Here is an 11,395-nt window from a genome sequence, read left to right as displayed (position 1 = left end):
ACGGCTTGGGAGGTCGCCCTTATGGCTGCTTGACTCAGAATCCTACCTGTTTTTAGACCATTCTCCACCATCTCTCCAATCGTAATCGCTTCCGCGAATGGCTTTCCCATGGCTGACATCATGTTTTGGAAATAGTCAGACTCTTGAGCCTGGAGAAAGGTAGTGACCATTTCCACTTCATCCATGGGAGGCTTCACCCTTGACGCCTGCTCACGCCACTTAATAGCATATTCTCTGAAGCTTTCTGAAGGTTTCTTCTTCAAATTCGACAGAGAATTTCGGTCTGGTGCAATGTCGATGTTATACTGGAATTGTTTCACAAAATCTCTGGTGAGATCATCCCATATATGTCATCGGGACATTTCCTGGTCCATATACCATTCCGAGTCTATCCCTACTAGACTTTCCCCAAAATATGCCATTAACAGTTCTTCTTTTCCGTCGGCTCCCCGCAATTGGTTGCAATATTTCTTAAGATGTGCAATGGGGTCACCGTGCCCATCGTATTTCTCAAACTTTGGGGTCTTGAAACCTACTGGCAGGTGCACGTGAGGGAACATGCATAGGTCGGCGTAAGAGACGCTCTTCTGTCCGCTCAAACCTTGCATATTCTTCAAACTTTGTTCAAGGCTTCTCATTCTTTTGGCCATCTCATTTTGTTCTGCAATTCTAGGGTTCTGATCCTGCCCGGGTGCAAGCTCGCACTGAGGCGGTGGAGGAGTAGTGCTGGTAGTGAACCTATTTGGTTCCATTGAGAACGAGGGTGCTTGGAATGTAAAAGAGGATGAGTCAAAGCTTGGCTTATATGTAGCAGGCTGTGCCGTAATCGGGCAGGGCAGTGCAGTAAAGATGTTCATGCTTGCATCGGTGGCTGACATTCGGGGATGAGGCTCAGAAGGCAATCCAGCAGAGAAGGCTGAAGTGGCTGGGTACCCGAATGGGGTAGCGGGATAATTTATGGGGACACTAGAAGTCCCGCTTGATCTGGAGAATAACTCAGGGAATCCGGGGACGACACTTGGCGGTTCTTTTCCGTTATTCCAGTCGTCCAGCATTTCCAACATGCAGAGTCGTAGGATTCTATTTTCTTCCGCAGTTGCGGATTCAGGTGTGAGGACGGTTGAGATCGAGCTCTCTTCGGAAACAGGGATTGTTTGCAACGGAATTTCTGAAGACATTTCCACACTTTCTTTTGACCTGGTGAAGTAAGTGTGAGTACTGCTTCCGGTCTTAACAACAGGTAGTTGAACACTTCTCTTTGACCTCGTGAAGTATGAGTGCGAGGCCAGACTTTCACCAAACCAACCGTCTTTTCCAAAAACCTGGGAAAACTCAACGACAAACGAACGGTTAATTCGAAATAAATAACAGATAGGCAACCTCAGGTTGAGCATGATGCACCTATATAGTTAAGTGAATTCTACATGTTTGCGACGAAAGCATGCGTTATTCCGGCATTCTTTTTTAGGCTTCCCTTTTCTTATCATTTTTACTTCTCTTTGTTTTTTTTTCTTTTATGTTTTTTTATTTTGCGGTAAAAATGCGACCGGATCCGATGAGGATTGCCTACGTATCACGACGCCACGTGAATCAGATCATTACGCAGTTCAAAAACATAAATGAGCATAAAAGAAACAACCTTTTATTGTTGAAACGGTCTATTACAAACTACATTTTGCAAAAGAAAGAGCAAACTTTGAAAATAAACCTAGACTCAAAATGGACTAAAAATCACCCTGATGGGAAAAGCAGGCAGAAGATGCTAAGATACAGACATGACTTATGAGTACATTATGGTTTTGAAAATTTGTGTCCGCGGGGCATCGTTCGACCTCGCCGCGGTCCTAGGTGTGAGATCCCTCTCAAGTCGCTCCAGCTCATGCATGGTCTGCTTGACATAACTCATCACTGCCGAGAGGACGGTAACGCTGGTCATGTTCTCACATCGTAGACATCGTCTAGTGATGGCATGGGCAATGGCCTTGATCCTATCTCTGGTTTGCTTCTTCTATATGAGTAGGCGTTTTATCCGATCGCTACATATCTTGAATACCTGAGCATCCTGTATATTCTGATGCTTCAGTTGCCGTACTTCTAACTTCATCTGGGCCAACAAATCGTACCAGTATCTGCTCTCAATTTCGAAATCCTTGGCCTGATTAGCTTCTTTGATCTCAAGTGTAGCCATCTCTCTCTTTATTTTAGCAACAGTTTTCTCGTGGTCGCCTTCCAATTGATTCAAGTATCGGCGATGCTTATCTGCTCTTGTATCCCACTGTGCCCTGAGCTCTGCTATGACGTTTTTAGATTTCTCTAAATCCTCTTGCCATTCCCTGACTTTGCTTTTTAGCCTTTTTATCAACTGCTCATCTGATCGACGCCTTGGCTGTTTATCCGCATCCATCCTTATCTGTTTGATCTGGGCTCTGAGCATTTCGTTTTCCTGAATCAACCTGTTCCGTTCTCCCAGATCGGTAGCAACTTGCACGTTGTGATCATATTTCAGGCTTTCCACTTGTTGCTTTAACCTGCTGATTTCGGCGCAATAGCCTCTTTCTTTTGCTAGCCAATCCCACTGCTTTTGCGATGATTCGGCGAAATTCAGGATGTGGGGTCTCTTAGCCGGCCTTTCATGCTCAAGTTCCCTTCTATACCATGCAAGGTAACCTGGCGCCGTCTCACCTTTGGCTTGATCTCGCACGCAAGTATCTGATTTCAAATATTGACACTCACTCCAGATTTGGCGAATTTTCGCTTCTGGAAACTGTCCGTTAGGACTTATCTCAACTGCTTGAGTGCTAAGATCTTCCTCATGAGGTACTGTCTAGCATCTTCCGAGCTGTCTCAACACTCGGCATGGCGCGTAAGGTTGAATGCTCTTAAGCCCCATCAGTAAGAAATGATTTCTAGCTGCTGACATATATATGACCTCATCAACATGCAACCATCCCAGTGTCCACTGTATTTGGCTGGCAGTAAGAGCTTGAAAGAACGAGGTCCATGCCAGGACTCCTTTGGGCAAACTGATCTCTTTGGTTCTCGTGTAAAATTCTTCTATGCAAGTCTTTTCCGGGGAACCATGGCAGAGGTGCTCGGTCATCCACATTTGTAGGAGCAAGTTACAGCCTTCGAAGAAATTTCCCCCAGCTTTACAAGCTGTGAGAGCTCGAAAAATGTCAGATACCACCATAGGCGCAAGAGTGATGTCGCTTTGCGTGAGTAAAGTGCTGACGATCCCGGATATCTTCAAATCAATGTTTCCGTCTTTCCTTAGAAATACCAGTAGGCCCAGGAACATCATCATGAAGGCTACCCGTCTATGTTTGTCCCACTTCTGACGAATACCTTTGCTGCACAGTTTGTTGATTGGAATATTGAATCCCTCTTCATGACCGTACCTATCATATATGAAGCATGGAGTACAAAAACTGGCAGCCAGATCCGGGTTGTGGACCGTTCTAGGTATCTTCAGTGAATCTAGGAACCGATGTACCGTGACAGCTCTTGGGGCGACCAAGTATTTTTGCTTTAACGGAAGTTCAACATTTCCGATGTACCCAGCCATTTCTTCCAAAGTCGGGGTGAGTTCAAAATCAGAGAAATGGAAAACATTGTGCGCCGGGTCCCAGTAGGTAACCAAAGCTCTTATGATATCTCCCCGAGGCTGGATTTCCAACAAACCCACGAGACCTTTAAGATATTTCTTGACCTCATTTTGTCCTTCAGCACCTAGATCATTCCACCATAGCCGTAACTTGACAGGGATTTTGGTCAGAAAAATGTTCATTTTGCATCGTGCTCATCCTGCACATTTATTAAGGTGATTTTAACAAAAATAACTTGACTCAAAATATTTTACAAGGAGGATCAAGTTTTTGAACACGGCCTTTCAGTACTTCGGGGACGAAGATTTTGAGGTTGTGCGGGTCAATTGGATAAAAATCCCTAAAAAAAAAAGACCCGAAGGTGGTTGTTTATGCAAAGTCAGCCTTCCGGCGTCCCTTTCGGGAACATTCGACTATTTATGACAAAACAACATTACCTGATTTATTCGTGACAGAATTAAAATTTGACACATTTTTTTTAATTATTATTATTACTATTTGTTCCCTTTTTTAGTAAAAGGTGGGGTTGAACCCGATGGGGGCTGCCTACGTATCTCACATCCGGTGATAATCAAACCGACGTAGTTCGGTAACATCGTGAATAGAGAAAATCAATTAAACCCAGAAAGCAAGAAAATTTTTTTTTATTATTTTTTTTAAATAAAGAGATAAGGACTAAAGAAAATATTTATTTATATTTTTTTTAGGAAATATTTGGACTATTAGTCTGAATTTATAACGGAGGTATTAGGAAAGAAACAACATTTTTTTTGAATTATGAATTTTCCCTTTTTTTTACTTTTAAATAAATACCTTTTTTTTTTGATTTTGAAAGTGATAAAAAGAAAATTTTTACATATTTTTTTTATAATCAAACAAGAAGACTAATTTTGTTCTTATTTATTTTTAGAAAAAACTCCGGCGAGGTTTTGACACTACTTGGACATTAGTTTTATTTTTCCAAAATAAGTAATTATCTCCCTACGCTGCTATTTTCCCTTTTTAGAAACCGGTCAGCATGCGGATCCGAAGCAAATAAATGCGCAAAACAAATAGGATGCAGCAGGATGGTCTTTTCATTTCAGGTTGCCTGTCCTAGACAGACCCAACCCCTGTGTTGAGTCCCCTAAGTCAAATGCAACATGATGCAAATAAGCGTTCCTACTAGGGATACGGCATGAAATTTCGTTATACTAGGTTTATAACCTGGGTATTTGTTCTAGACTGTGCGCCCGAGCGGACAACTCGAGTCGAGGAGGGGGTTACGTACCGGGGACCCGCAAGATCGTCCGACTTTGTAACTTGTCCGCCCTCTTTCTTATTTCAGATATTGACACTAACAGAATAGGGAGTCTCGACCAGCGAGCTTCTCCCCGGAGGTAAGAAGACAAGGGTTTCGGCACAGTTTATATACAGTTCAGATAATATCAAAGCGGTAAAAGACAACATTTAGCACGTTACGCAAAAACATGTAATAAAGATCAGATAATAAAGCCAAATATAACAATTATTCTAAGCTCGAATTCTTGAACCCTGAACCAGTGGTTCTGGGTTACTTCCCCAGCAGAGTCGCCAGAGCTGTCACACCTCCTTTTTGCGCGCCCGCCCCGAAGGGTTAAAATGCGCGAGGGAGTTTTTCCAATTTAAGTGACAATATTCGAAATGAGATTATTTATTTAATTCAGAGTCGCCACTTGGGAAAGGTTTGGCTTTTGGTGTCCCAAGTCACCGGTTTATCTTGAATCCCAAATCGAGGAAATTTTTCGACTTTTCCAAATGAAGTCTGCGAACCAGAAATTCTAAGTAAGGAATTTTGTTGACCCGAGGGAAGGTATTAGGTACCCTCGAATCCCGTGGTTCTAGCACGGTCGCTTAAATTGTTGTAATGGCTAAATATCTGATTTAAATACATGTTATGACTTGCGTGCTTTTATTAAGTTTAAACCGCTTTTATTACTATCATTTATTTTATAGAATTGCAACATTGCGAAAACGCATCGCGAACCACGTCACAATCAATGCACCCGTAGTTGTTAACGCATTTCGACTCCGTTGAGATTTGGATTTGGGTCACATCAATGTGCACCTGAATTTAAGAATATAGTTTAATTAAGCCGCGCCTAAAGAGTCTAATGCGTTATTATTTTTGGAGAAGGCCATGAAATTCACTAAACGGCCTATCCTGAATTTTAAATATTTATTATGGTTAATTATTGAGGGCCCCGCAATTTGCATTTTTATTTGGCGAGGCTCGTCTCATTATTTTAGAAAAGGATATCCTAAAGCGACTACATTCCTATTATATTTGTCTTTAAAAATAAAAGAGAAAGACCAAACTTACTTGTTTAAGCAACTATATACTAAATATCTACTATATTTGACGAATCCGAATTTTGTTTGATTACCTAATTGGTTGTTTATGAAATGAGAATTACCTCAGGCCTTGTCTTCAAGGAGTGAACGAGCTTTGTTAATTTGCTAAGGGGGATTGCAAGCAAACTAATAACGTACACTAAATTTACATTAAAACGACCTTCCAGTTTGAATTTCAAAATTAGCTCATTTGGGCTTGATAAATGAAATCAGTTGTTTATTAGGAAAACTACTGTTAATTGAACTCAAAAAGTAGTCGCATTATTTCGAAACAGTGAATCTATATCGAAACCCATATCGAACCTATATAGGAACAAGTAATCTAACAAGAGGGTTGGCATACATGGTCATCCTATCAACGTAACACCACATGAGAATTAGCTTGGGGTACATTTATCTTGAAATTAAATGGAACCAAATATAACAAATTTGACAGTTCAAAAGTCTAGACAAAATACGTACAGATGCTAGCCACGATTCTATATTATACTGTCATAGCTAAATCGAAACCTAATGGTTATACACATTGAAAATACGTCTGATCTAACAAACAATATTATCTGATATGTCAATCAAGATGTGCATAATTCATACAGAGCAATCGTGGTCGGAACTAACTTAAAAAAATACAGACCAAGCTACCATTCAAACTATTTTTGAACACAAGGATTGTAAAGTAAACAGATGTTCATTTCTTTATTTCAGCTTCAAACTTCAAACTTTCAGCCAACAAGGTTTCAGGAGTGTGTACCTGGGAATGCTTACAATCGAAGAAGAAAGGAAGTCAGTAGAATGACAATGGCAACAGAAACAGCAGCAGTAACAGCAGGTAACAAATAGAACAGCTCCCAGTGCAAGATACAGTTAGAGCCGATGGAAAAATGGCAGAAAGACAGCAGCAAACAATGCAGTAGAAACAAAACTCCCAGACAGACCAAATCCAAGAGAAACAAACAATGTGAATCAACCAACGAACTCAGCTGATACTTGGAAGAAAACAGAGTTGATTGAATAGGTTGAAACAAACTGAGGATCAACAAACAAGGAAGAAACAGTTGCTGATTTTTGTGATATCCCTCTCACTATCTCCTTTCTTTTCAAAATCCAATGTCGATTTTCAGTCTTGAAATCTATTTGAGCTATCAAAAGAATTCTTTTCCAGTTTTTCTGTTTTTCAGAACTTTAGTTCTCAAATATTTAGTCTGAGTTCTGTCTATCTCTCTGTGTGTTATTATCAAAAATGTCCTCCCTAAACTGATGGAAATTCTCCCTTTTATAAACCTAAAATCAGCCCTTTATCAGCCTGTTAGACAATCAGAACACCCCTCCCATGTGCTATCTTCTTTTCAGTTTCCACTTACTATTTAAATAAAAACACAACCCCATGATATTCCCTGGCAGACTTACCTTTTGAGTAAGGTTTATTATTTCTGAAACTAAAGCAGAATATGGGCAGCAGAATGTAATCTGACAGCATATGCTGTCAAACTATTTTAATTCAAAAAGGGCCTTTATGCACATGTTGTGTACAAGTGCACATGCCATCAATTCAGATTGCAATTACAGACCAAACCTTAGATTTCTGAAATCAAATTAACAACTATAAGTAACTAAACTCAGTTCCTAATTGATTCAGGCAATGCTTAACAGAAGCAGGTCAATTGGTTATTGTTCGGACAACTGAAACTAATTGACGACATATGTCGACTCGACTATACTAATCATAACATGTATCATCGAACCATGATCAGACATTTAACAGTATCGAACACATGATTCGAATTGTACTGACTAAGCAAAATTGTACTCGAGGAATCAGTTAATCAGTCAAATTTGAAGTTCAACCAATTGCACAGCACATGCACATCTACACATTATCAATGAATAGAAGAAAAACCCGATCAAACAACAGAGGTTCAGGCAAAGTGGACAGGACACAGTTGGTAAAAATTCAAAACACGAATTAAACAAGACATTTGGCCAACGAACAGACCTTTAATCAGCTCATGGATTAAAATAAAAAAAAAGGAAAACAAAAACTCACCTTAAATCCCGAAAAATCAAAAGTCTTAGCTTGGATTCGAACAGACCCTTCTTGGGGTTGAAAGGACTTTAATCGAAGTGTTTCTCAAATGAGAAACACTTCGATTAAGGTCCATTAGACCCTAATCACTCGGCTCAAATGGACACAGACCAGGCTTGGGGTTTCTAGGGTTCGTGGATGGTAGATTTGGGACTTGGGCTTCCATGGTTAGATTCGGACCAAACCAAGCATGGTTTGGTCACGAGGGAGGTCAGGGGACTATCTGGTATGAAACTAGAGTGCATCGGTGTGGATCGAGTTTTGCTCGAATCTTTAAATGAATATTCGAGAACCTAAGGGATGATTCGAACTAAACGGTCAACAGATCCATGTTCAGGGGGGTGAGGCGGTCCTATGGTGTTAAGGTGAAGGCCACCAGCGTTCATGCCGCCGGGATTAATGGTGAGGAATAAGGGGGCGGCTAGGGTTCCGGGGTTCTATGAAGAGGACGACCTAAGGCAGGGGGGGGTTTGGTTTAGGCGCGGGGTGAAGGGGGAAGGGTTTATATACGGGGTAGATAGTTGGGTCTGGGCCGTTAGATCACTCGAGATCAACGGCCTGGATCTAAAGATTAATCCAAACGGTGCCGTTTGGTTTAGTACCGTGGTCGGGTTGGTCCGGGTGTAATGGGTCGGGTTTATGGGCGTGTCCTGAGGCCGTAGGATGAGGAATGGATTAACGGCTGGGATTAGAAGGCCTCATACGGCGTCGTTTAAGTAAAGGATTGGCCAGATCTGGGCCGTTCCTTTGAATCTATCAACGGCTCACAGAGATGGTGCCTGTACGACATCGTTTGGGCGTCTTGCAGAGGGCCTGGTTGGACTGGGTCGTTAGTATTGGTTTTGGGCCTGATTTCATTTGAAATTATGGCCCAAATCCAATGTTTCCCTTCTTTACAACTTAAAAATAAAATTCCTAATATATATATATATATAAAAATAAAATTCCTAAAAAATAAAAAATAAAAAAAATCATACCAATATTAATTAATACTCAAAATAACAATTATCACTTGCATTGACATTTAATTATACTAAACACTTAATGACAAAATACAATGAAGGATGCACACATTTTATTATATTTATTTTTCTTTTAATAAACGAATTACGGTTCACACGACATATAGATATATATTTTTTTTTATTTTTGTTTGAATAAAACAATCATGGGAAAATTACAAATAACTAGCAAAAAATGCCACGTAAAAATCCAACAAATGTACAGCAAGACCAATTGCTATTATTTTGTTTCTTTTGGAGCGATTGTTGCGTAAAACAAAAATCACGTGCTCACACCCGCACTTCGCGCGGTGATGAAAAATATCATTAAAGTCATATTTTAATTATATGTGTATTCCATATCATGTAAATTTCTAAAAACATTAAACCCCAATACAAGAATGATATATAAAAATCAAATATACAAAAGTTTATAAAAATTTATGCATACAAAAGTTTATATGGTCGCATGTCTCTAAGATCTCCAATTGGTGATGCCGAGATGGTATTCTTTGACCAACTTTATTGTTTATATATTTTCCGATAAGCTTTAAAATAAATAATTTTTCAAGGTTGATTGTTCTTTCTCAAATATTTAAATTTTATTTTTTTAATATTTTAATATATAATATCTAGTACAAAATCTTCATAATCATATAATACACCGGTACATAATATGCATTTCTTATGCTTTTGAAAAGACATGTCCAACCTCACAAAATTGCTCGTTAAACTTGAGCAAAGTCATTTTATTCGACTTCATATATCTTGCGACACAGCTAATTAATGCCTAGTAATATAATTAATTTATTTTCAATATTATTCTCATAATCTTATTTTAACAATTACTGTTGGTGCTTTCTGTCAGCACATATATCAGGACCTAAACTGATTAGTTAATTTTCTTTTCAAGAATATCAATTGTAAAATAGTAAAAAATATGGTGACTATAACTTGCTAAGTAACTCAGTCAAAGCATGAAAAGGAATCTACGTAGCTAAAACAGGAAATCTTAATATTTAGCCCGTATGCGCACTCGTCACCTTGCATACATAGTCTCCACATATCACAATTGTCACAACAATACCAAATCTTAAGAATTTCCCTCCCACAAGGTTAGACAAGTCACTTACCTCAAACCACGCTAAATCAATCCACTAGAAGGCCTTTCCCTCGATTTCCAACTCCGAACGGCTCGAATCTAGCCAAAATCATTTCATACTATAAATATAACTATGGAAAACTAAGTTAAATAATGAAATTATGATCTTAGCAAAGAATTGAAAAATCGCCCCAAAACGTTAACTCGAGCTCGCACCTCAGAATCCGACCAAAATTACAAAATCCGAACACCCATTCGATATAGAGTCCAACTATACAAGAATTATTCAAATTCGATCTCATTTTACCTTTCAAAACTCAAAAATTTAGACTAAGAAGTTCTATCACTTTTCCCAATTTTTCCAACTCAAATTCCTAATTATATGACAAAATCAATAATAGATTAGTAGAATTTAATCAAAATCGAGTTAAAAACTCTTAACCCAACAATCTCTCTGAAAAATCCTAGAAATTTTGCCTCAAACCGAGCTCTTTAAGTACAAATTGTGAAATATGAAATAAACCCTCGATTTCAAACTTAAGTTCTGCTGCCCAGTTATTTACACTTCGCGATTGTGGAATTTGTTTCGCAATCGCGAAGAACAAAAATGTTGCTGCCCAATATAACACTCTGCGATCGCAGAAACCTCATGCAAACGCGAATCAATGCCTCATCAAGCTACGCAATCGCGTAGCACACCACGCGACCGCGATGAAGAAAAAGTGCGTGAACTGCAGACCCCCAAATTCTTCTACGGGAATGCGACTATCTTCACGCGTTCGCTATTCACTGGAAACCAGCTTTCCGCAATCGCAGACCCCTTCCAGCGATCGCATAGAGGAAATTTTCCCCATTTCCAAATTACCCTTTGCGACCGCGTTAATCCATTCGCGATCGCGTATAAGGACACCAAAAGCACCAGATTCAGCATGTCACGATCCAAAATTCCTCCGAATGAGTCGTGATGGCACCTAGTCTCTAAACTAGGTACGCCTAGCATTAATAGAAATAACATTGATATTCACTAACTTTTTATAATTCCCAAAAGCGGTAGTACAAGTCATAAGCCTTTCTAGGAGTAGTTATACATAATAAATACATCACTGTTCCGTAACAAAAGGAACAAATGAAGGTGACTCCACGGCCTGCGAATGCAGCAACAAGTTTACCTTGAGTCTCCACCGCGACGATCCGCGCAGCTACTATCGATCAAATACCTGGATCTATACAA

The sequence above is a fragment of the Nicotiana tabacum genome, chromosome 18 (assembly GCF_000715075.1).
Source record: "Nicotiana tabacum cultivar K326 chromosome 18, ASM71507v2, whole genome shotgun sequence".
NCBI classification, from domain to species: domain Eukaryota; kingdom Viridiplantae; phylum Streptophyta; class Magnoliopsida; order Solanales; family Solanaceae; genus Nicotiana; species Nicotiana tabacum.
Note: the sequence above shows the minus strand (reverse complement) of the source record.